The sequence below is a fragment of the Bos taurus genome, chromosome 14 (assembly GCF_002263795.3).
Source record: "Bos taurus isolate L1 Dominette 01449 registration number 42190680 breed Hereford chromosome 14, ARS-UCD2.0, whole genome shotgun sequence".
In the NCBI taxonomy this organism is placed as follows: domain Eukaryota; kingdom Metazoa; phylum Chordata; class Mammalia; order Artiodactyla; family Bovidae; genus Bos; species Bos taurus.
In genome coordinates this window covers 57,788,054-57,813,860 of record NC_037341.1, presented here as the reverse complement: position 1 = coordinate 57,813,860, position 25,807 = coordinate 57,788,054, and the positions used below count along the sequence as shown (strand labels likewise).

Genomic DNA, 25,807 nt, shown 5'->3' with positions numbered 1-25,807 from the left:
AGGTGCCTTCCTGGAAACTCCCGGAATATGGAGCTCAGTGGTTTCCAATCACTGAGAATCACATTAGGGTCTTAAGCACATTAGGATGACCTGTGAAGCTTTGAAAACTAGAGTGAAGCCAGAATGGCTACACCCAGGAGCACAAAGGGTGAAGGGAACCCTCGTGATGGCTTTGAAGACCAGAGGAGGCAGCGACTGCTGAGAGGAGAGCTAGTAAGGTACTGGCATTCTGGGGAAAGGGTTGCAATAAATGGAAAACCATGAAGCAGATGATACTGTCAAGGAGAACTTAACTGATATCATAACCAGAAAAATTAACCAACTTCCAGAAGCAGAAAGGAATCTGCTTGAAATGGAACAGCCTATATTGGACTTAATACTGCTCTCTGTGGCCCAATAGCAGCTAGTCTTTTTCGGTGTATCTTACACGTGGCACAGGCTCCTGTAGCTGCTGCCTCACCACTGGCAGTGATCCCACTTTTGATGGCATGTGTATTGTACAAGTTTCGTAAGTTTACCTTTGAATACAGGTGATTTGTATTGTGAAACTTGTGCCATAACATGAGGCGGATGAGGGGGTCTTGTTTTTGGTGGCCTGTACCCTGTTTTCTTGGCTAACCGTTGAATGGTGGCCTAGCAGCCAGGTGTAACTCAGCCTGGGCTACCCAAGAAAGGAAACATCTTAAATGATTGGATGAGGATTTCTAAGCCTTCCTAAGAAAGATGTTATTTCCCATTTGGCTCCAGCCTGGGTTTGCAGCATCCTTTGGGTCGAGACAATATATACTACTGATAAAGGCTCTTTGGTTACCTGAACCTGTCCTAGAAATTCAGTGATTGTTGAGCAAATCTGTACACAAAGATAAAATTGTGGGGGTGGGGGGGGGAAAGTAGCACCAAGCTGTCTCTGGAGGCAGGCCTTGCTTGGGTAGGGAACCTAACCCACCACCAGGGCTGACAACCCTGTTTCTAGCTTCTAGAGGCTGTGGGGGCCAGTAGATACTCCACATGCAGGTCTCAAGGGTGTGGTGACCAGTAGCCCAGGTATGGGTCCAGACAGATTGGATCTCCATTCAATTCTCTGTTGACTTCTCTGAGACTCAAATGCCTTGTCCGAAAGTGGCAAAAACATGACTTTCCCCAGCACTTTTTCTGTGTTCAAGTGAGATTGTTTGTGAAGCAATTAACACAGTGCCCAATACACTGCATAAGAACATCATGCGGAGTGGTTCACAGTGTTCTTTACACTCTTACTGAGGCTAATGATGCCACCTTCTAAATAAATGACCTTGATTCACAGTCAACACATCAAACCTCAGTATGTACTTATAATACTGCATAAACTTTTACATCATAAACAATACATACATTGCCAGAGACCAAAGAAAACTTTAGAGAACACACGTCACAAAAACCATGATCAAACTATAGCCACATTGGTTTAGTTTAGGAAACAAACACATAAATGCTTATGATATTAAATCTAAATGGTGGTGTCTTAGAAACTGGCCTTGTAATTATGACTAAATTCACTCTTCTTTGAATAATAGTTGTTCAGTCTTCACTATGTTATTAACACTAACTTGGTTCAATTCATGCTTAATCTATTAACTCCAAACTGTACAATTTAGAAGTGTATCACATTAAATTGAATGACACCCTGAACTGACAATACCCATTAAAGTATAATCTTTCTAATTGCTCTGATCTTTTAGTATAGAGTCAACCTACAGTTCAGTGAAAGTAAAGTGAAATCAACAGCTGGTTTGGTCTGACCATCACCCACTTAATTAGTGCGATATCTCCTTAATATATTTCACTCCTCATTTTGCTGTATGCAAATCCATCCGTACATATCTCCCTTGTTTATCTTAAAACTCAATTCATGTCTCACTCAGCTGATCAAAACACTCTAACCACTTCCCAATACCATCCAGGAAAAGTTAAAAGGTCTTAGCCTCATAGTCAAAGCTTGCTATCATTTGCCTTCACTTTTTACTCCTTTCCTTTATAGTTTGGGTGAATCTGGAATTGCAACTGCAAAAGCCTTTTTCTTCCTATTTTGAAAGATGTATGATTGAACAAGAATGCATATAGAGGAGAAGTTTTGTCTGTGCTGAGACAGTTCGTTTAATTTTTGCTGTTTCTACCTGTATAAATCTTCTTTGTCATGGACTTGGTGTGAGAATTAGTAATATATACCGAAGTCTTTCATAAACTGCAAAGGGTGATAGGAGACGAATCACCATGCTCAGTTTTTTCTTTCTTTCTTCATCACTGCATGCATGCAAGCGTGCTGTATTGCTTCAGTCATGTCCGACTCTGTGTGACCCAATGGACGGTAGCCCACCAGGCTCCTCTGTCCATGGTAGGAGGAGACAGGCAAGAATACTGGAGTGGGTTGCCGTGGCTTCCTCCAGGATATCTTCCTGACCCAGGGATTAAACCCGTGTCTCTTACATCTAACCTGCATTGGCACGTGGGCTCTCTACCACTAGCACCATCTGGGAAGGCTTTCTTTACCACTGGATAAGATAGTACTCTGCCCATCTCTGGGTGTATTACAGCTCTGCACCGGCTGTTGTTTTTAAAGCTCCACAGGTGATCCTCATGTGATTTAAGATCTTAATGTGATCCTTAGGGATAGGGATTGCAAGCCACTGAGCTCTGAGTGCCACTGGTGCCACCTGTCTTTACCTTACTACGTTATGTCTTGTGCACTCATGTAGTCACTAAGCACCACGTGTGTGCTATGGAGGGGATGGGTGTCAAGAGATGAATCTGACTGGTATCTGCCCTAATGAACCTCACAGTAGGACATGGAGAAAGTGAGCAATCAGGTGTTATCATTATATACGGGTTACGATAGCAGTGTATCTGAGGTCATAGTAGTATCTTTGGGATTAGGGAAGGCCTTAAAAATAAGGTGCTGCTTGAGCTGAGCATGATGGGTTATTTTCCAGTGGAAGGAGCTGGGCAAGAGTAAACCCCAGAGAGAAGCTTAAAGATTCAAGGTATGGAGGAGGAAATAGCATGTCTTACTAAAGTGAGACCTGAGTTTCCCTACAAACTACAGACTGATGGGGTCGCCTTTCTTTTAAGAACCAAAGAAAATGATATACATCCCCTTCCACTCAATGTAAACAGAAAGAGTCTGGTAGTCTATCTTAGAAATCTTTTCAAATAAGAGTGTGCATGGATGTATCCAGAATGTGACCACTTCTCACCATCTTTACTGACATTAGCCTCCCCACCTTCACTCACCTAGTAGCTTTCAAGCTACCATCTGCTCTTCTGTGAATCATTGCATTGTCTCCTTAACTGGTCTTCCTGCTTTCACTCTTAGCCGGTCCATTCCCAACATTAGTCAGATCCTTTAAAAACCTAAGTCAGATTATATCACTTTGCTGAAAATTTTTCTATGATTTTTTGCTTCAAAGCAAAGGTCAAAATCCTCGCAATGGTCTGCAGGGTCTTACCACACTCTCCCCTTGTTAGGCCCCCAACTGCTTCCCCTCTGACTCTCCTCCACCCATTCTTCACCCTGCCTTGGCCACTCTGCTCTCCAAACCGTCACCTGCCCCCAGACATGGGCACTTGCTCCCTTTGTCTTTTTTAAAAATATTTACTTATATTTAATATTTGGCTGTACTGCATCTCAGTTGTCTTAGTTGTGACACGTGGGATCATTGGTTGCAGCCTGCGAACTCCGCTGCAGCATGTTGGATCCAGTTCCCTGACTGGTGATTGAACCTGGGCCCCCTGCATTGAGGGCACAGCGTCTTAGCTACTGGACCACCAGGGAAGTCCCTAGTTCCTTTGGTCTTCACCTCCTTATTCCCCACCCTTGGTTTCATTGCCTCTGTATATTCAAGCAGCGTAATAAAGTCTCTCTAAACAAAAGGGGTTCTCCTCTTAAGAGCACTGCTACCTCCTCTGCAGTGGAAACTGAGAAGGAAGTACAGTGACATTTGTAGCTGGAGAGATAAGTAGGATCAGATTGTGGAGGAACTTGAAAGCCCTGATAAGAAATGTAGATTTTATCCAAACGTAAAGCTTTAACCTGAGGAATGGCGTGATCAGAATTGCATTTTAATACATTCACTTTGTCAGTGGTATGAAGAACAGGGGCTTCCCTGGTAGCTCAGCTGGCAAAGAATCCACCTGCAATGCAGGGGACCTCTGTTCGATTCCTGGGCGGGGAAGATGCCGGAGAAGGGATAGGCTACCCATTCCAGTATTTTGGGGCTTTCCTGGTGCTCAGTCGGTAAAGAATGGACCTGCAATGTGGGAGACCTGGGTCTGATCCCTGGGTTGGGAAGATACCCTGCAAGAGTGCACGGCAACCCACTCCAGTATTCTTGCCTGGAGAATCCACATGGACAGAGGAGCGGGGAGGGCGCAGTCCATGGGGTCGCAAAGAGTCAGAAGCAACTAAGCACAGCACACATGGAGAGTAGATTCAAGGATGGTGTGTGGGCAAGAGAAGAGGCTGAGATCATTTTTATTCTTTTATCCTGAGGAAACCCCAGCCAAGAGCAGGCTATTTGGGGGTCTCTATAGGCTCTCTGGAGAAGCAAATGGCAACCCAATCCAGTATCCTTGCCTGTAAAATCCCATGGAAGGAGGAGCCTGGGGGGCTGCAGTCCATGGGATTGCAAAGAGTTGGGCACGACCGACCGAGTGACTAACACACATAGGCTCTCTGGTCTCTCCCCCATTCCCTTTAGGCTTTTCTAATGCAGAAGTTCCAGTCAATTAGCTTCATTAACTAGTTGAAAGTAAGGCTGCTGCTAAGTCACTTCAGTCGTGTCCGACTCTGTGCGACCCCATAGACAGCAGCCCACCAGGCTCCCCCATCCCTGGGATTCTCCAGGCAAGAACACTGGAGTGGGTTGCCATTTCCTTCTCCAGTGCATGAAAGTGAAAGTGAAGTCGCTCAGTCATGTCTGACCCTCAGTGACCCCATGGACTGCAGCCTTCCAGGCTCCTCTGTCCATGGGATTTTCCAGGCAAGAGTACTGGAGTGGGGTGCCATAAGGCAGACCCAGATTATTTCCACCACTCCCGCAGGGAGAGTGAAGGGGCAGCCCCACTCACCAAATCTGGTTACTATGGTGACAGCCTAGGGTAACCTAAGTGCCCCTCCCACCCTCCTCCCAAACCGAGAAAATTAATTGCAGGTGCTGACTGAGCCGAATTCTAGCCAATGGACGGCTGTTCCTGCTTTTCGCCACCCCCACCCCCACCCACCCAGGAACCTGATTCCTGAATCTGGACTAGGGATTTCTGGTTCCAGGCTAACTGCGTGGGTGCTGGGCAGAGGAATGCAGAAGTCTAGGTAAGAGTTGATGAAAACCTACTTTTAGATGGTAGTGGTAAGGTAGGAAAGGAGGGCATAAGTACTACAGGTGAAAGTAAGAGGTGAGATTGATACGGCTGATCACAATGAGATGTTAGATGTAAAGGAAATGAAGGCATCTGGGATGGGCGTAGCCTTTTTGGCTTGGATTTGTAGGTAGGTGGTGGTTTGATCCCCAAAGAATAAAAATACTAAGGGAATACTAAGCTTGGGGATTGGGCAGATACTAAGTTTTGGACATGTTAACTTGGAGATACCTTGGAGGACATTCAGGGTAAATTATCTAGTAGACAGGGACTGGAGCTCAGGAGAAAGCTCTGGGCTCTTTTATATTTAGATTAGGGGATCATTTTAGATCAAGGAGACTAAGGTCGTGCCAAGTCACAGAGCCAACACGAGTTAACAATGGGATCAGAGTCAAGCACTCTGACTCCAGAATCAGGGCTTTGAATGGCTGTGCTCTGACACAGACTCCTTTCCTCCTCCTCACTGTCTACCCCCACCTTCAAGGATGGGACTTCCGAAGCTTGTGACATCACTCTCTAAACAAGCTTCTTAAGAAGATCTAAATATAGAGTTTCTTAGCCCTGACTTTCTATCTGATCCTGTAAAGCTTTCCTTTCGTTCATGCCAAGTGTCATTATGTGACCCGATAGAGGTGCTAACTAACTCGATCCTGGTAATAATTTTGTAATGCATGTGTATCCCATCAACACATTGTGTACCTTTAAGCTTATACTTCCCTGTATGTCAATTGTATCTCAGGAAAGCTGGGGATAAGGTATCTTGAAATAGTCCTTACTCCTTATTTTAATAACTTTTCTGTTCACTTCTCAATCCATTCAACTCACAATTCTGATTTCTTCCCACAAACTCAGTTTAGTCAGGGCACAGATGCCTTCCTCATTGTGAAACCCAGGGGATATTAATTTTTTTTTTTAATTTTTGGTTGCACTGGGTCTTCATTGCTGCCTGAGGGCTTTCTCTAGTTGAGGTGAGCAGTGGCTCGCCTTCTCACTGCAGTGGCTTCTCTTGCTGTGAAACTCAGGCTCTAGGCAGGCTGGCTTCGGTAGCTGCAGCTCACAGGCTTTGGAGTGAGGGCAGTAGTTTCAGCGGTACGTGGGCTTAGTTTCTCCATGGTATGTGGAATCTTCCTGGACTGGGGATCAAACCTGTGTCCCCTCCACTGGCAGGTGGATTCTTACCCATTGTACCACCAGGGAAGTCCTCAAAGGACATTTTTTGTGCTCACTTATTTAATCTTTATATAGCATCCTCTCCTGTGAGTGTGTGTGTGTGTGTGAATATGGGTATGTGTTGAAGCTAAGAGAGTCATGACAGAAAGTTTGGAAAACCAAGAAAGAACAACCAGTCCTAATCATATCACACTCAAATACCTCATTCATAGGCCAGCATGAATGTAACATACAGAATTAAAATATACTCCAAATCCTGAAAATTTGGCTGTGCTAAAAGTATTCCTTTCAGTTCAAGGCTGTCATTTTGAGAAAGCTGAAATAGCCCATTTTACGTGGCTTTCTACACCACATGTTTACCCTCTTGTCCTAGAAATCATCTAAAAGCAACAGGTAAAATTTTTTTAAAAAGCCTCTCAGACTCTATCTTCTGTGAAGTAGGACACAGATAATCTGCAGACAACTCACTGGAAAAGACCCTGATGCTGGGAAAGATTGAGGGCAGAAGGAGAAAAGGGCGTCAGAGGATGAGATGGCTGGATGGCATCACTAATGCAATGAGCATGAACTTGGGCAAACTCCAGGAGATGGTGAGGGACAGGGAGGCCTGGTGTGCTGCAGTCCATGGGGTCGCAAAGAGTCAGACACAACTGGATGACTGAAGAACAGCAACAATCTGCAGACCCTGACGTTTGTGAAATGACTGCTAAAACTAACTGAGATTGGTTAGAATTGATCTAGCATAAAGTCCAGAGGTATACTGAGATGGCCTGGCAATGGTGGGTTGCAGAAGGAATTTGCAAAAACACATTTTTTTTTTTTTTGGAGGGAAGAGCTATGTCATGTAGTAAAAAAGCTGCATGGCTGTTTGCTGTAGTAAGTGTAGAAATCTGGTGTCAGGGCTGGCAAGCAAAATGCTTCTAAACTTTGACTTTGAAAAGCAGGTAATTGAAACAGGAAGAAGCAGTTAAGGTACACAAAGAATGCAATGGAGGCATCATATTTGCAGGAAGCAGTCAGATTTCTGTAGAAGCAACAGAAGGTTCTCTGGATTGAAACACCTGCAAGCTACTCTGATCCATCCTCTTTCCTCACAGGAACTTTCTTAAATGCCTAGTGCAGAAAAGTTCAACCCACTTAAAAGATGTAAGATGGTACGATAGCAACCCAGAGACACTTTAAGAAAAATCTGTGAAAAAGAAGAATAAAGTTACCAACAAAGAACACTCGCCAGAAAAAAGCTGCCACAGAGCAGGTGAAAAATGTGAACCTTCAGCCAAAAACTTAAAGAAACATCACCTCTATGAATAAGAAGGGAGCAGCAGATATTCCAGGGCGAGATGGCAAGACACCTGTCAAAGACACAAAAAAATTACAGAAAAAATATTAGAGGTAGAAAAATGGGAACAGAACAGATACATCTGGTGGTATTCTCAAAGAATATGAATGTATAGTTGGAAAACATGAGAAGAGCCCGCATGGTAGTCACTTGACAAATGTTTGGTCAGTGAATGAATGGGTGATGGGGGAAGGAGATGTTACTGCATTCCTTTGTATATCTTTAATAATTTATTTTTTAAATAAAAATGAAACAAAAGAGTGAATGATAGAAGGGCCTCTGATTTATTCTTTTTTTTTTTTTTTTCCAATTTAAAATGTATAGGAATCTATCTCCATCTCCCTGACAGTGTTTTGATTAGATGAGGACTGAAAACATGTAATTGCTGTGAATATCCTGGGGCCTCCTCTCAGCCACATGAGCTCAGTGTGTCTGACTCTTTGTGACCTCATATACTGTAGCCCACCAGGCTCCTCTGTCCATTGGATTTTCTAGGCAAGAATACTGGAGTGGGTTGCCATTTCTTCCTCCAGAGATCTTCCCAACCCAGGGTTGGAACCTGTGTCCCTTGCATATCCTGTCCTGGCAGACAGATTCTTTACCACTCAGCCATCTTGGAAGAGCCTCCTCTGTATCTCCCAAAATGAGGACAGGGTTCCTGATCCTTTTTCTCAATCTCAAAAAAGAGCCACCTGGGTGATTTCAGTCTGATCTGCCCTTTGGAAGGGGCTGACTTGCCACAGTCTCCTCTGTCTGCCCTCAGATGATGCCAGTCTTGGAGACACGCCTGGCTCCCACTTGCCACACTTTCAGCTGCTCCCATGGGCCAAGTCAACAAATATTCACTGAGCTACAGGTGAGTATCATGAATGTAAGAGATACAAAGGGAAGCAAGGTGGTGTCTCTTATAATCTAGTCATGATAATTACAGGGGCCTCCAAAAGTGTTAACCTAAGGATTTTTGTCTAATTCTGTATTATTTTGCTAGAGCTGCTGTCATAAATTGCCACAAATCTGGTGATTTAAAACAGAAACTCACTGTCTCACCATTTTGGTGTCCAGAGTCAGAAATCAACATGTTAGCCTGGCTGTGCTTCCTCTGAAGGTTGCAGGAGAGGACCCTTCCTCGCCTCTTCTGCCTCCTGGCTGCTCCGAGCTCCCCAGGCTTGTGGCATTGCCCCTCTGGTCTCTGCCTCTGTCTTTTCACGGTCCTCTTCTTTGTGTCCATGTCTTTTCCTCTTCTTTCTGTGTCAGAGCACCTTCTGCCTTTCTCTTGTATAAGGAGACTTGTCGTTGGATTTATGTCCCACCCAGATGATCCAAGTGACACAGTGGTGAAGAATCCATCTGCCAGTGCAGGAGACACCAGAGACATGGATTCGATCCCTGATCGGGAAGATTCCCCTGGAGTAGGAAATGGCAACCCACTCCAGTATTCTTGCCTGGAGAATCCCATGGACAGAGGAGCCTGGCGGGCTACAGTCCATGGGATCACAAGAGATTGGATGCAATTGAGTGTGTGTGTGCCTGCGCATGCACGGTCCAGGATGATCCCAAGTTCCTCAAAATTCATTACATCTGCAAAGACCCCTTTTCTGAATAACATTATATTCACAGATTCCAGGGGTTAGGATGCTTACATCTCTTCTGATGGCCACCATTCAATCCACCACAGTCTTCTTGCAGAGTCTTCCTTCAGCATCTTTTAGTCTCTCTGTTTGTATTATATAGGCTGACTTTGGATCAGATGAAATCCCAGTTACCAGCTACCTGTATGACCTTTGGTCATGTTACTAACTTGCTTCTACTGGAATTCTCTATCCAAACAGGAAGTGTAAATATGCTTTTGACAGGATTGTTATAAAGAGTAAATGGGGCGTGGATGGTAAAGCTATTAGCCTGGCTCAGTAAATACAGAAAGAGATGATTTCCCTGTGGTTAGCATCTGTGACAGGAAGGGCCGGGAGGACATCAGCTTTTCAATGTGTAGTTTTACAAGGAGGCGTTGCTCTCTCCTTTATCGCTTTCTGAATTCTCCCAGTGCCTAGGGAAGCGCTGCAGACTTGCTCCAACATCAAGACATGGGCTTTGCTTGCAAAGTCTTGCAGCGAGCTGGCAACTCACTATTTTAAGTTTTAGGACACTGGCAGGAGGTCTGAGTTATGTTAATTTCAGAACACTCTGACAGGCTTATCTTCAGATTTCTTTCTTCTTTTTTGTTTAAATAGAGATCGGAGCCTACTCAAAGAGGCAAGGCAGCTGTGCAGGGAAGTATCTTGTTTAACATCTGTCTGTCATTTAACACCACTTGTAGCCCATAGGAGGAAGGAGAGGCTGCCAGAGAGCTAAATTTAAGTTGCAGGGGTCTAAGCAGCATTTGAAGAAGAGAGATAGCAGCTTCCTGTCGGGGAGAGACTACCAAAAAAAGAAACTTTAATTTAGCCTTTCTTATGCTTCTGGTGAGAATAATTTACCTCCTCCAAAGTCCAGGGAACATTATTTGTAGTTAGTTAAGATGTTTTAAATCCTTGTACGTCTTTTCTTCAAAGTAAGTATCTCTTCTTTTAAAACACCAAGGAGTGTTCAACACCTGTGTGTCTGAAATCTATATCGCTTCTTGTGTTAGGTTTATTCACCTAAGATAATCTCTTGGTTACAACTCTCAGTGGAAAAACATGCATGTAATCTTCATTTTACAGACAGGTAGGTGGAGCTCTGGAGGAAATGATTGTCCTTGTTATGGAGGAAATACGTGGCACTAGAATTGAAATCTGGCATCTTGATTCAAGTCCTGATACTCAAAACATCATAAACTGTTTGCTAGGTGGCTCAAGACAGGTTCAGTAGAAGACTGTTGTTCAGTTCCTAAGATATCTCCAGCTCTTTGCAACCCCATGGACTACAGCACACCAGGCCTTCCTGTCCACTATCTCCCAGAGTCAGCTCCAACTCATGTACATTGAGTTGGTGATGCCATCCAACCATATCATGCTCTATCACCCCCTTCACCCTCCGCCTTCAATCTTTCCCAACATCAGGGTCTTTCCCAATGAATCAGCTCTTCACATCAGGTGGCCAAAGTACTGGAGTTTCAGCTTCAGCATCAGTCCTTCCAATGCACATTCAGGACTGATTTCCTTTAAGATTGACTGGTTGGGTCTCCTTGCTGTCCAGGGGGCTCTCAAGAGTCTTCTCCAGCACTACGGTTTGAAGATGGACTGTATTAAACAGACATTTCCCAGCACACATCTCAGCACTTGCTGCTTTATTCTGCCTTTCCTAACCTACCAATCAGTAAATAGTGTAGACCCTTTCTGAAACTTTGTTTTGGGACTTGTAAAATGTTACTTAGATGACACACCGTCTCTTGCAGGTATAAACAATGCAGAAGCAATAGCAGGTCTCTGAGCCTTTGAGTGGCAGCCTACCTCCTGTCATGACAATCAAATTAGAATGGGAGACAAATTATACCCTTTCTTCTGACACAGTTTTTAAAACCACCATGTGAAACTTCACATGCAATATAATTTCCAAGCACTTGCTTTCTGAGTATTCTTGTCATTCTCTGTCAATGCCTGTGTTACCTTCTTATTGGAATGACCTTGTATATTGTATTTAAAATACTATTCAGATATTTTTAATTATAATGGCCTTTCAGGAGATGTGTATCTGGCAGCCTCCTATTATGTTGTTCTTTGTTTTGAAGCTCAATATGCATTCAGGGCTTTTTTTTTTTTTTTTGTCCTACTTTACCAAAGACACAGCTGGTTCTTGGCAAATACCACAGATGGGGTCAGGCTGTAATTGAACTTTCATAAATCATCCTCCACCACGTGGAACCAAATTCCTGCAAACTTTTCTTCCCTCAGAGACATTTTCAAGCCAGTGAGGGATGAGATAAAGAAACAGGTTTATCTCCCTTGGTACATGTTTTACTTTTCATTCCTTTATCAACTAAGCGTTTGGGTTTTGTGGCTAATGCAAATAAGCTGTTTTCAAGTCAACTGCTGAGGAAATAGAATGAGCTGTGAAAATTGTATGTGTCCTCAGATATTCATGATAGTAAAGTAGAGGATATACAGGATATATATATATATATACACACACACACACACACACATGTATATTTGTTTAATCAACTTACTATGCAAGTCTTGATGTTTACAAGTCATGTCTCGATTAGAAGACAGGTATCTGCATACATAGGGCTTCCTTGGTGGCTCAGTGGTAAAGAATCTGCCTGCCAATGCAGGAGATGCAGGATCTTCCTGGGTCAGGAAGATCCCCTGGAGAAGGAAATGGCAACCCACTCAAGTATTTTTGCCTGGGAAATCCGAGGGACAGAGGAGCCTGGTGGGCTATGGTCCATAGGGGTTGCAAAGAGTCAGACACCACTTAGCAACTAAACAACAAGTCTGCTGCTGCTGCTAAGTCACTTCAGTCATGTCCGACTCTGTGCGACCCCATAGACGGCAGCCCACCAGGCTCCCCCATCCCTTGGATTCTCCAGGCAAGAACACTGGAGTGGGTTGCCATTTCCTTCTCCAATGCATGAAAGTGAAAAGTGAAAGTGAAGTCGCTCAGTCGTGTCCGACCCTTAGCGACCCCATGGACTGCAGCCTACCAGGCTCCTCCGTCCATGGGATTTTCCAGGCAAGAGTACTGGAGTGGGATGCCAACAAGTCTGCATGCATATAAATACTTATTTATGTTCTTATATTAGATGTTCCTGGATTTGTAATATACTCTAATCAACCCTAAGATGCCAACATCATTATTTTTTCTTATTGTGGTAAAAAATATGAGAAGAATATATTTTTTTACCCAATCAAGAATATTTAATTTATGGATGGTGAAAAAGAGGGAACATAAACTTCCCTTTAGAACAGAGGTCCCTGACCTCTGGAATCTAATGCATGATGATATGAGGTGGAGCTGAGTTAATAATAAGAGAAATAAAGTGTATAATACATGTAAGGCACTTGAAACATCTTCAAACCATCCCCCAACCCCAACCCCAGTGGAAAGTTGTCTTCCATTAAACCTGTTCCTGGTGCCAAAAAGATTGGGAATCACTACTTTAGAACACTATTAGGTGCTGAAAGTATCTAACATCAACACAATGCAGTAATGATGATGACTATACTTATGCCTTCTTTTAAATCTGAACCTAGCTAAAATAGTATTTATGCTTTTTTAATGAGCACGTTAGGAAGGTTACAGGACAAATATTCTTTAAGACTATTTCAAAGACAAACAATGCTGGAGAGAAGTGAGATTTTTGGTGACAGATCGTCCTCTGGAAAGTTTTCACAATCACTGTGTTTTCAACTATCTTACATACAAAACCTAAGACATTGAGATTAATCACACAATTGCATAAGAAATACAGCAGAAATACAAAATCTGGACCATATCATGTTTTCTGGTACATCTTGTAATGAATAATTTGGAGCAGCCTAGGCTATAAACAGAAATAATATGATGCAGGTGTACACAGACACAACTAATACAGTTGCTAGAATGTTGAAATACTCATGTAAATAGCAGCTGTGCTCAGACCCAGGGACCTCTTGACAGTGGCCTCCCCTACCACACACACACAATCCAGCAGCCAAAGGGTTACAACTCTCAACTCAGGTTTAATTCAGTACACAGGCTGTCTGACATTGTACAGGAGGCAGGGATCAAGACCATCCCCAAGGAAAAGAAATGCAAAAAGGCAAAATGGTTGTCTGGGGAGGCCTTACAAATAGCTGTGAAAAGAGGAGAAGGGAAAGGCAAAGGAGAAAAGGAAAGATATACCCATGTGAATGCAGAGTTCCAAAGAATAGCAAGAAGAAATAAAGCCTTCAGTGATCAATACAAAGGAATAGAGGAAAACAACAGAATGGGAAAGACTAGAGATCCCTTAAAGAAAATTAGAGATACCAAGGGAATATTTCATGCAAAGATGGGCTCGATAAAGGACAGAAATGGTATGGACCTAACAGAAGCAGAAGATATTAAGAAGAGGTGGCAAGAATACACAGAAGAACTATACAAAACAGATCTTCATGACCCAGATAACCACAATAGTGTGATCACTGACCTAGAGCCAGACATCCTAGAATGCAAAGTCAAGTGGGCCTTAGGAAGCATCACTATGAACAAAGCTAGTGGAGGTGATGGAATTCCAGTGGAGCTATTTCAAATCCTGAAAGATGATGCTGTGAAAGTGCTGCACTCAATATCCCAGCAAATTTGGAAAACTCAGCAGTGCCACAGGCCTGGAAAAGGTCAGTTTGCATTCCAATCCCAAAGAAAGGCAATGCCAAAGCATGGTCAAACTACTGCACAATTGCACTGAATTCACACGCTAGCAAAGTAATGCTCAAAATTCTAGAAGCCAGGCGTCAACAGTACATGAACCACGAACTTCTAGATCTTCGAGCTGGTTTTAGAAAAAGCAGAGGAACCAGACATCAAATTGCCAACATTCATTGGATCACTGAAAAAGCAATAGTGTTCCAGAAAAACATCTATTTCTGCTTTATTGACTATGCCAAAGCCTTTTGCTGTGTGGATCACAACAAACTGTGGAAATTCTTAAAGAGATGGGAATACCAGACCACCTGACCTGACTCTTGAGAAATCTGTATCTAGGTCAGGAAGCAACAGTTAGAACTGAACATGAAACAACAACCTGGTTCCAAATAAGGAAAGGAATACATCAAGGCTGTATATTGTCACCCTGCTTATTTAACTTCTATGCAGAGTACATCATGAGAAACACTGGACTGGATGAAGCACAAGCTGGAATCAAGTTTGCCAGGAGAAATGCAGATGACACCACCCTTATGGCAGAAAGCAAAGAAGAATTAAAGAGCTTCTTGATGAAAGTGAAAGAGCAGAGTGAAAAACTTGGCTTAAAACTCAACATTCAGAAAATGAAGATCATGACATCTGGTCCCATCACTTCATGACAATAGATGGGGAAACAATGGAAACAGAGACTTTATTTTGGGAGCTCCAAAATCACTGCAGATGGTAACTGTAGCCATGAAATTAAGACACTTGCTCCCTGGAAGAAAAGCTATGACCAACCTAGATAGCATATTAAAAAGCAGAGACATTACTTTGCCAACAAAGGTCCATCTAGTCAAAGCTATGGTTTTTCTAGTGGTCATGTATGGATATGAGAGTTGGACTATAAAGAAAGCTGAGCACCGAGGAATTGATGCTTTTGAACTGTGGTGTTGGAGAAGACTCTTGAGAGTCCCTTGGACTACAAGGAGATCCAACCAGTCCATACTGAAGGAGATCAGTCCTGGGTGTTCACCGGAAGGACTGATGGTAAAGCTGAAACTCCAATATTTTGGCCATCTGATGCAAAGAGCTGACTCATTTGAAAATATCCTGATGATTTGGAAAGATTGAAGGCAAGAGGAGAAGGAAAGACAGAGGAGGAGATGGTTGGATGGCATCACCGACTCAATGGACATGGGTTTGAGTAAACTCTGGGATTTGGTGATGGACAGGGGAGCCTGGCGTGCTGTAGTCCATGGGGTTGCAAAGAGTCAGACACAACTGAGCGACTGAACTGAACAGTCTGAGTGGTTCAAGAGTTTGAATGTTACCCATGAATAAAGTTGTTTAATAAGTCATTTCAGTGCTAGTGGAGTTTCAGTGGTTGATATGAACCACTGAAACCATCTTAAAAAGAATCCTGATATGTCTTCTCTATGTTGCAGTTTGTTTTGCTACATCTTCATCTCAAGCTCTAAAAATGTCAATTTACCTACCTCTGTTCTGTAAAGTTCCAACTGGCAAAGCTATTCCAGGGAGTCTTATATTTGGAAATCTGAATGAATACCTTAATGGAGCTGCTACAATACTCTTGCTGAGACAGGAAAGGGAGATAGAAATGAAATGGGGTATATACATATGTTTTATAACAGTAATCTGAGGAAAGCAGAAATATTATCAGAAAAGACTTAGAAGATTTGGGTACATAGCTGCAAATTTTGTTGGTTATGATGATCTGGCTTCAAACACGTAGGAATAAAGGAGAGATTTTGATCTTCCCTGGAAGATAAACAATGGAGGTCTGTAAATTAAGTTAAATAAAGCTCATGTGTTGTTTTTCTTTAAGTGAGAGAGGAATAGTAACAGAAGTTTGAAATAACGATGAATAACCTTGCTTGTCTTTTTGCAGCAATGATGATACAAGGTTAAAGCAACATTTCATGTGGAAAGATCCACCTTAAATTTCCAACATTATCTAAATGTCTCTAATGTCAAGATTAGTTCTTAGGGAAGGAGACTGAAGACTAAAATTTCAGAGGATAGTATCTGTTTCAAAGGCTGTTCAGAAATGCTGTCTTAGGACAGGTTGAGCTCAACCTTGAGCTCAACCTTTATCTTGCATGGAGTCAAATTGATTTTGTCCCCTTTACGACCTTAACTCTTCTGCATTCCTAATTCTCATCTTCCAAGGAAAATTTTCTTCTGGTGAGTAGTGGCCAGTCCACATCAACAAGATGTTGTACTGTTGGTTGACAGCCGGTGTGATTTTGCTTTCTTGCAGGGCCCTGTGTACTGATTCAACATGAAATGTACCAACCCCTACCCCCTTACCTTTCCCACCCTACTTGAGTGGCTTCCCAGATCCCATTATTGAATGCTATTAGTGAAATCCTGTGTTTTCTGATATGGTGACAGACCGAAGATCATAGCCTGAGTTTTCAGTCAATGACTGGACAATATGATTTCATTTTTCCCTCTTGGTATGTTCTCCCTGTGGGCTTGGCTTTCAGAAACAATTCAGTTGCATCTTAGTCCAAGTGTCCAACTGAGTGGCTTGCCCTTTTCTATGCTATCGAGTCTCTCAGGGCAAATCAGGCTCTCAGCCTCCCACTTTCACATCTCATAGCAGCAGGCAGAACATGTTCTTATTCACTACTTTTCCAGCCACCGACTGTTTTGCTCAGCAGGCAGCTATGTTACAGCTGGACAAGGTAACCATGCAACAGACCTAATATTTATTTAACTAACATCAACCCCTGGGGCTCACTTACAGAATGAGCCTCAATTATACATTTTCTGTACATGCTTAAGCATGTCAAGGACTTGTGATTAGAAACATTGATAGAGTGGGATTTATACTCACTCAGGCTCCTGAATGCCTTTGGGGCTCTCAGCTTATACTCAGGACACTCTTGAAATATGGAAAGGAAATAGCAGTGGGTGTTACAGTATAATTCAAAATATAAGCCAAGATCTATGTTAGAGATGAATCCCATTGGTCCAATTAACATTTTTAAATGCATTTAAGGGAAAGTAGCCTTTTATTAAAGCATCTAGGGATAGACTTAGGTGAAAAACAGGTGAATAAAATCAAACTTTAATTTTTTAAAAAAAGGATAAACCATTAATTTATTATGTTTTAGTCCCTTATAGAGTCTAACATATAAAAATATTTGGGCAGATTTTATTTTTATTGGATTCCATGTTCTTAGTTTTTCTTCCCCAGGAGTCAACTTATTTCTTAACTAGACCAGCTCTCAGGATAATCCATATATCATTCCAATATAATTCATAACTCTTGCACTTTACACTGAAGAAGATGACTATTTCCCTGCCACCACTTTTAAACTTGCCTCCACCTGACCTTCTGTCCCTTCTTCAATCCTCACTTCACATGCCACTATTTGACCTCTCTTTTGCATCTTTCTATTCTTATCGGTTGAAGTAAATGTGTTCTAGAGAGCAGAAGTCATGTAACAAGTGTCATAAAAGTATTAATCACCTCTAAAACACATGTTGATGGTATCAACAAATACGCTGAGTTTGCTTAGTTTAAAAGCAGAAGCAGAGGAGTTAGCTCTTGGAATATAAGTGTCCCTTGCTATCCAAAAGGGGTTGTTTCCAGGACCTCCCGAGGCTACCAAATTCCTCAGGTGCTCAAATGCCTTGTATAAAATGGCATAGTATTTGCATATAACCTATGCAATCCTTCCATATATTTACTGGTCTTCCCTGGTGGCTCAGCCTGCAGTGCAGGAGACCTGGATTTGATCCCTGGGTAGGGAATATCTACTGGAGAAGGGAATGGCTACCCACTCTGGACAGAAGAGCCTGGCAGGCTACAGTCCATGGAGTCACAAAGAGTCAGACATGACTGAGCAAGTAACACTTTTCACTTTATGCAATCCTTCCATATGCATATACCATCTCTATGTTACTTATAATACCTAAAAGAATGTAAATGCTGTGTAGGTAGTTGTAAATACAATGTAAATGATGTGTTAATAGTTGCTGGTGCTTGGCAAATTCAAGTTTTGCTTTCTGAAACATTCTGGAATTTTTTTCCAAATGTTTTTGATCTGTGTTAGTTGAACCTGTGGTGCAGAACCTGCAGGTACAGGGGCCACTGGACTCGTTCTTGGGATGCTAGCTAGGACTACAGCCGCCGTGTTGGGAGGTACCCAAGCCATATGGATTGGCCATGGGTAGACACTTTAATCAAGAGTGGTCAGCTGAACTTTTAGTCAGTAGTTCTATGAGGTGTCTTGGGTCTGCAGCATACTGATGTGATTAGACAACTCCAGTCCCAATAGCTGTGTAATTACCTACATGAGAGACTGTAAGAGAGAAACTTCCAGATGACCCTGGTCACCTTACAGAACCCTTTTCCAGATGGAAAATGTATCTCAATTTTTAACCGAATAAAGATGGTCTGAAGGTTGCAGTTTTGTTAAGACTCCTCGTAGGCCCTTTCAAGTAAATAAGAAGTCTTTTCAGACTCTTGGAGGCATCATCTCACCTAAAATTGCCAGATAGAATATAGGATATAACATTTGTCAATACTTACATGAAATTAAAAGACGCTTACTCCTTGGAAAAAAAGTTATGACCAACCTAGATAGCATATTCAAAAGCAGAGACATTACTTTGCCAACAAAGGTCCATCTAGTCAAGGCTATGGTTTTTCCTGTGGTCATGTATGGATGTGAGAGTTGGACTGTGAAGAAAGCTGAGCGCTGAAGAATTGATGCTTTTGAACTGTGGTATTGGAGAAGACTCTTGAGAGTCCCTTGGACTACAAGGAGATCCAACCAGTCCATTCTAAAGGAGATCAGCCCTGGGTGTTCTTTGGAAGGAATGATGCTAAAGCCGAAACTCCAGTACTTTGGCCACCTCATGCGAAGAGTTGACTCATTGGAAAAGACTCTGATGCTGGGAGGGATTGGGGGCAGGAGGAGAAGGGAACGACAGAGGGTGAGATGGCTGGATGGCATCTCCGACTCGATGGATGTGGGTTTGGGTGAACTCCGGGAGTTGGTGATGGACAGGGAGGCCTGGCGTGCTGCGATTCATGGGGTCGCAAAGAATTGGACACGACTGAGTGACTGAACTGAACTGAACACTAAAACTTCATTTATTGTGTATCTGAAAATCTAATTTACCTAGATCTGTATTTTATTTGCTAAACTTGGCAACCTAGCATACCCTGAATCTCAACCCAATATTGAAAGGAGCTGGTTTCAAAGAGACTCTTTATCTTCTCTATCCATGCTTGATTCCTTGAATCCTTGTTAGATCAATACGGGAAGTAAAATCCCTCGAGCAATCAAATCCATTTATTAAAATCCTGTAAACCTTTCTCTAAGATCTTTAAGCAAACATTTATCCCCAATACTCCCAAAATATCTACAAAATATGTAACTCATTCCCACAAAACAGTCCAAAGGAAAACTAGAACTTGGGCTTTGGGAAAATCAATTGCAAATAAAAACAAACTTTGAAAAAAGCAAAGCATTACTTGTTTTGATTTGTCTCTGAATGATACAGTGAAAGAAAAAGAAACCAAAGAACTGAAATGATTTTCAGTGACAAAAAAGGCCTTAACATTCATGGAAAAATAATCCCAATACCATTTAATTGTTGGAATTGACTCTTAGTTTATAAAAGATTCTTTTCTAATTTGAATTTCATAAGAACCAATATGATGTAGAAAAGCAATAGATCATTTTTGAATCTTATAGACCTTAGCTCTGATTGGGATTCAGTACATTTTTATGTGGTTGAATAATTATTTCCATTTGCCCACAGAGAAACTGAGGTTCTGAGAAATTATGTTAACTGCTCATGGTCAGAATTAGATAATATGTAAAAAACCCAGGACTTGAACTTGGTATTCCCAGTCTTGATGAAGTATAATGGTATACATGATTTAATGGTACCATGCAGCCTCTGAAAATTCTGTAACAAATGAAAATCATTTTTAAAAATAAGCAAATAGCATCATAGATGAGCAAAATGCTGATTCATGTAGTATTACTGAACACCTATTATGTTATGTGTCAAGTACTATGTGGTTTTGCACACATTTTCTCACTTTCCAAGGACTATCAGCAAGAATTTAGGTGGAATCCACATTTAAGTTTCAGAGCAGTTAAACAAGCACCAAGCTGTACATTTATTTAGTCATTCAGCCATATTTACTGAGTACCAGTTAGGTATTAGCCACTGTGGTAAGGTTCTAAGAATGCATTCATGGCTCTGCTGTCTTTGACTTTAGAGTATAGGAGTTGATGGACCTAACGTAGTTTATGCACTGAAACTGTGGTACCTTATTCACTGATTCACTGCAGAGTTCCTTAAATGATATATGTGGTTTTATTTTAAACAAATTCTAACAAACTCAGTTACCTATTTTGCTCTTCTGCCACAGGTTGGAAATGGCAATAAGGAAGACCCTCTTCCAGCACTAAGAAGCCGCAGCTGATGATCTGGCGGTGGTGGGGACACAGTGGACACATCAATTGCATGTGAGTTTGAAGTTCTCTAATATACTGGCTAAACATCCATAAAACCCTGTAAGTTATTGCAATGTAAGCCGTGAGACTGTCGCTGGTTTGTGACGTGTTAATTTTTAAAATTTAATTTGGTTGTGCTGGGTCTTCGTTGCTGCACTCAGGCTAGTTTTTAGTTGCCATATGCAGAGGCCACTCTCTAGTTGCCGTGCGTGGGCTTCTCATTGCGGTGGCTTCCCTTGTTACAGAGCACAGGCTCTAGACATGCAGGTTCAGCAGTTGTGTGGCTCACAAGCTTTATTGCCCTGCAGCGTGTGGAATCTTCCCAGGCCAGGGATTGAACCCGTGTCCTCTGCATTGGCAGGCAGATTCTTTACCACTGGACCACCAGGGAAGTCCTTGATGTATACATTTAGTTGGTGTTTTTATCTATGACCCAGATATATATGCTCGCTAAGCTACTACATAAAATAATGCACTTTAGAAAGATATATTGAAGTAACACATCATTCAAACAATTATCTGGAAAATCTTCCTATATAGAATGTCTTGGTCTACAATGGTGTTAAACAAGACAGTATTATTTTAGGACACTAAAAACCAACTACATGTGTAAAGCAATGACAGTCGTTGATTTCTACTTTCATTTTAAGGGATGGATCATTCTGCAAATTTTATTGTTGATAAAATCCTTGGCAACTTCTGCATTACATGCTAGTATAGGTTGAAAAATCTAAGAACAAATAAATCCAAAATAAATGCAAACGACATAGACTGAGCAGCCAGAACAATCTTTAGTAGGCTAGAGGCTCTCCTGCAGAGTTCGATTATACCCTAAGGCTCATTGTTCAGAGATCAGCAATTCTCCAACTTTTGTCTGCTTTTCTATATGTGAGAGACGGGACTTAAAAAAATCTGGATGTAAATATAAGCAAAATTTACCCTGATGGCATTAGAGTCAGTATGAATATGGAGATACTACTTACTTTTTGCATTTTCCCTTGATCTCTTCCTTATTCAAAATGTATCTGTCAATAAAATGAGAAAACAACTTTTTAAAATTTATGAAATTATAATCCACAAATACCACCACAAAGCAATCACTGTTGTTTTGCAAGAGAATAAAACATAAATTAGGATCATCTGGTTAGGCGCCTTTGACAAATGCTTTTACTAAAACTCTACCTTGCTATATGGAGTTGATTACGAAAGGAGTTTCGTCTCCTTTGTTTTCATTTTTCTCTTTTCTGGAAACAGCATGTCAATTTTTGAGAAATCATCTTACTTTGTAGTTGAATGGGACTAAAAACCCACCACCTGCCTAGTTCCTCCCTTCCTGGTAAGTGACTGATCTCACAAACCAGCGTGTTTTTATCCTCCTTGGATGTAGGAAGGGACAAGTGACCTTATTAATATAGTGAGACTCAATCCCAGAGTGTTTCTAGAATTATTGGGAAGGAAAGGTTTTGTTTCTATTGGTATTGCCAAGTTCTAAAGTAAGCTGTTTTGCTACCCAGGGAGACACTGTATAAAAGTAAAATCAACCTAAAGGAAAGCAAATCAGAAGATGGAGAGTGTCCAAATAACACTGTTTTAGCACCTTGGTCAAGCCATACCTGAAGATGTTTTTCCCCTAAGACTCTTCAGTTATGTTAATTTATAAATTCCCTTTTTAAATGTTACACTGGACTGGAATTTTATCATTTAAAATCAAACTAAATCCAGAATTAAAATATAAACCAGTGAGAGTGACATTATAGGAAAATCCATGATTCTGTTTTAAGAAAAGCATAATCTTTGATCCCTAATTGCAATTACTTTAATTAATTAAATATTAACTATTTGTGCCACTGACTTCAGAGCACTGTGAGATGTCTGTGAGAAAGAGTCATTATTTGTCCTTTGCACATATTTAATTAAATTAAGGAGTTTGCTATACCTAAAAATGTCTTATGGCCTAGCATCATAGACAAGTAGTCACCTCCATTCATGAGAAATTCCAGAAGAAAATACAGCAGAATACTAAGCCTAATGGATGGTAGCTTCTTGAAGAACATAATATGGAACTCAAAAGTACTTGAATTACTTGATTTAAGGTAGCCTACCCATGTGGGTGGGCTTCCCTGGTGGCTCAGACGGTAGAGAATCCACCAGCAATGCGAGAAACCTGGGTTCGATCCCTGGGGTGGGAAGATCCCCTGGAGGAGGGCATGGTAACTCACTCCAGTATTCCTCCCTGGAGAATCCCCATGGTCAGAGGACCCTGGTGGGCTACAGCCCATGAGGTCACAAAGAGTCAGACATGACTGAGCTACTAAGCAGCAGGAGCACCCATGGGAGTGTCACAGATGAAGAAACAAGTTGCCTTATTTTAGCTTCAAATGCTCATGGTCAGCTAGTATAAAAGTTACATCATGGAAAAGGTGCTATTTAAATAATGGCTGTAATGGGCTGTGAGTACTATGATCTTTGCATTGACAGTATTATTAGCCACAGGATTGTTGTACTAGTGGTGTTAGGGCAATAAATACTTATACCCTTCCAAAGGGTTGTATCCAGTTTTCCTGCCAAAGAACTTGTCCTTCAGGGTTAAGAAGGACATTGTAACTGCATTCACAGCCATCTGGCCCAGATACCTGTGGGTCTCGAGTGCTTTCCTCCCTTGGCAGGGAAACAGTTTCTCTGGCAAGTTAACAGGTCACCTTTGCCTTAGATGGGACTCGCTTCTGAATTCCAATCAGAAGTTATTTTTGATGCATCCTTTTCAGGGATTTCTTTTTCCATAGTTTCTGACTTTCAACCCACCAAAATCACCGTGTGTCTGCACATGTCGACATGAAGAACAACTAGTTACTTTAATTTTTTTAATTAAAATCTTTTTATCTTTTATTTTTTAATAAAAATTGTACATATTTAGGGTATACAACATGATTACTTGATATACATGTACAGTGAAGTTGATATTATAGTCAAGCTAGTTAACATACTTCCTTGCACAGTTACCAACTTTGTGTGTATGGTGAGTGCATCTGAACTCTATTCTCTTAGTATATATGCTATGCTAAGTCACTTCAGTCGTGTCCGACTCTGTGCGACCCCATAGATGGCAGCCCAGCAGGCTCTCCCGTCCCTGGGATTCTCCAGGCAAGAACACTGGAGTGGGTTGCTATTTCCTTCTCCAATGCATGAAAGTGAAAAGTGAAAGTGAAGTCACTTAGCTGTGTCCAACTTAGCGACCCCATGGACTGTAGCCTACCAGGCTCCTCCATCCATGGAATTTTCCAGACAAGAGTACTGGAGTGGGGTGCCATTGTATCTAGTATTAAGTAAATACAGTATTGTTGAGAATAGTCATCATGACAAGTGGCTGCTTTTAAACGTATGAGTGACTCTATCATATCCCAGATTGGAGCCCTGATGAACTTCTGGAAGGAAAAGAATTTCACAGTACTGGAGACAGGCGAACTCCAGTGAGGGATAAGGACACAGCTAGATGACCTACCCAACGAATCAATGAAAGGGTTATGTCTTCCCTTGGTCAAAGCCAGAGAGAAAATACTCTGATATATTTTATTAGTCTCTGTTGGATTTAATAAGATGGGCTCGTGTTGTGGTGAAGGGCATGGGTTCTGTAGTTAGAGATCTGGTTTTAAACCCAAGCTGAGCAACTTACTAGTTATACGACCTCGGGTCACTTTCTGAACATCTCCGGGCTTTGGTTTTCTTATTTGTAAAATGGGAAGGCGACAGCTAAGAGGTCGATATTTGATGGTATTGGTGAAGTGCTAAGTGCCCAGGGGGCACTCAGTAGCTCACTGTTAGTCTCTGATCTTACCTGAAAGTGGCCAGAGAAAGGGACCACTTGCTCGAGTGGTCACTATCTGTCTTGTCTGTTAATTCAGCTCCTCAGTGGCAGTTGAAGAGAGACATGAAAATCTTGGCACAGTTTTTACTGAAGTCTGGACTAGGAATTTGGATTGTGACAGACATCTAAGTTCTAACTTAGAATGGAATGACCAGCTCACTGGATTCTCAGTTCTCTGGCATTTTGAGAGCGAGCCCAGCCTGAGGGTTTGGATTCACTTCCTGAATCCTGCCACATCCCTACATAATAGGCTTAAGCATGGGTGTTTCCAGTCCCTTTGATAATATTGTGTCCATTTGGAGGACCAGACCTGCCATCACTGAGATAGAAAGAATGACTCTGAGAGATTTCCTGTCCTCGCTCATTCACTCAGAAACCGAGTTGGGAGGTCTGGAGGCTCCTTGGAGTTGGATCTCTTCCCTCTGGGAGAATTGGACTCAAAACTTCAGAAAATGAATAAGTGTGTTTTTGTTGTTCAGTCTTGATGATCTGGTGAATCTGACAATATCTTTGCCAAGAGAGAATATATATACAACTTGTGATCTCTGCTGATTTTTCCTTCTTTGTATGGGATCTAATTTTAATTTTCTGAGCCCAACTTTTCACTTACTTATAATCCACAGCAGAAGGTCTTTCAAAAGCAATCTTAGGTTTGCTGAATTCATCAGGGACTGTGGAGACTTTGTTCTGCCTTTATTCATCTACTGAGATGCCATTTGTTAAAGCCTTTTTAAAGGATTTCAGTTATCTTAACCCTCTCTAGTAGTTTATGTATTTACCAAGGATGTGCTTTAAAACTCCACAGTAGGGAAGCACAGGCAAAAGTCAGTATTTGTCAAACATAGACAGAAGTCTAGAGTATAATGTATTAATAATAATTACTATTTACTATGAATCTCCATCAGTCAGATTCAGTTTAGTTGCTCAGTCATGTCTGACTCTTTGAGACCCCATGGACTGCAGCACACCAGGCTTCCCTGTCCATCACCAACTCCCGGAGCTTGCTCAAACTCATGTGCATTGAGTCGGTGATGCCATCCAACCATCTCCATCACAGGTTCAGTAATCATAAGCTAATGCCAAGCTCATCTCACCTACATGAGTACCCACTCTCCTTCCATTGTCACACTGTGTTGAAATAAGCCCTAGAATAACAGAAGATTTTATTAATAAAGTTTATACCCCGATTCCCTGGTGGCTCAGACAGTAAAGAATTCACCTGCAATGCAGGTGATGCAAAAGACC

General features: G+C 41.8%; 2 long non-coding RNA genes and 1 pseudogene across 4 annotated transcripts in view; 2 read left to right on the top strand and 1 right to left on the bottom strand.

The window, feature by feature from the left end:
- Window positions 1–214: 214 nt before the first annotated feature.
- LOC100141107 (transmembrane protein 126A-like) lies at window positions 215–837 on the top strand (annotated as a pseudogene).
- Window positions 838–7,822: 6,985 nt separating this feature from the next.
- On the bottom strand, window positions 7,823–24,702 carry LOC112449530 (uncharacterized). Of its 3 annotated transcripts, XR_003038091.2 has the most exons (5): window positions 24,533–24,702; window positions 21,684–21,725; window positions 20,594–20,673; window positions 17,049–17,096; window positions 7,823–7,910 (listed from the first exon to the last, which is right to left on the bottom strand). It is a non-coding gene; the product is annotated as an uncharacterized lncRNA (long non-coding RNA). The 3 variants fall into 3 exon arrangements; XR_009490522.1 differs by lacking the exon at window positions 20,594–20,673 and having other exon boundaries at window positions 24,533–24,697; XR_009490523.1 differs by lacking the exons at window positions 17,049–17,096; window positions 20,594–20,673 and having other exon boundaries at window positions 7,825–7,910; window positions 24,533–24,694.
- Window positions 8,225–25,807, top strand: part of LOC132342214 (uncharacterized) — a 213,999-nt gene continuing 196,416 nt past the window's right edge. The window contains exons 1-2 of the long non-coding RNA XR_009490524.1: window positions 8,225–8,753; window positions 20,616–20,712. This is a non-coding gene — a long non-coding RNA (uncharacterized lncRNA). The remainder of the gene's footprint in view (window positions 8,754–20,615; window positions 20,713–25,807) is intronic.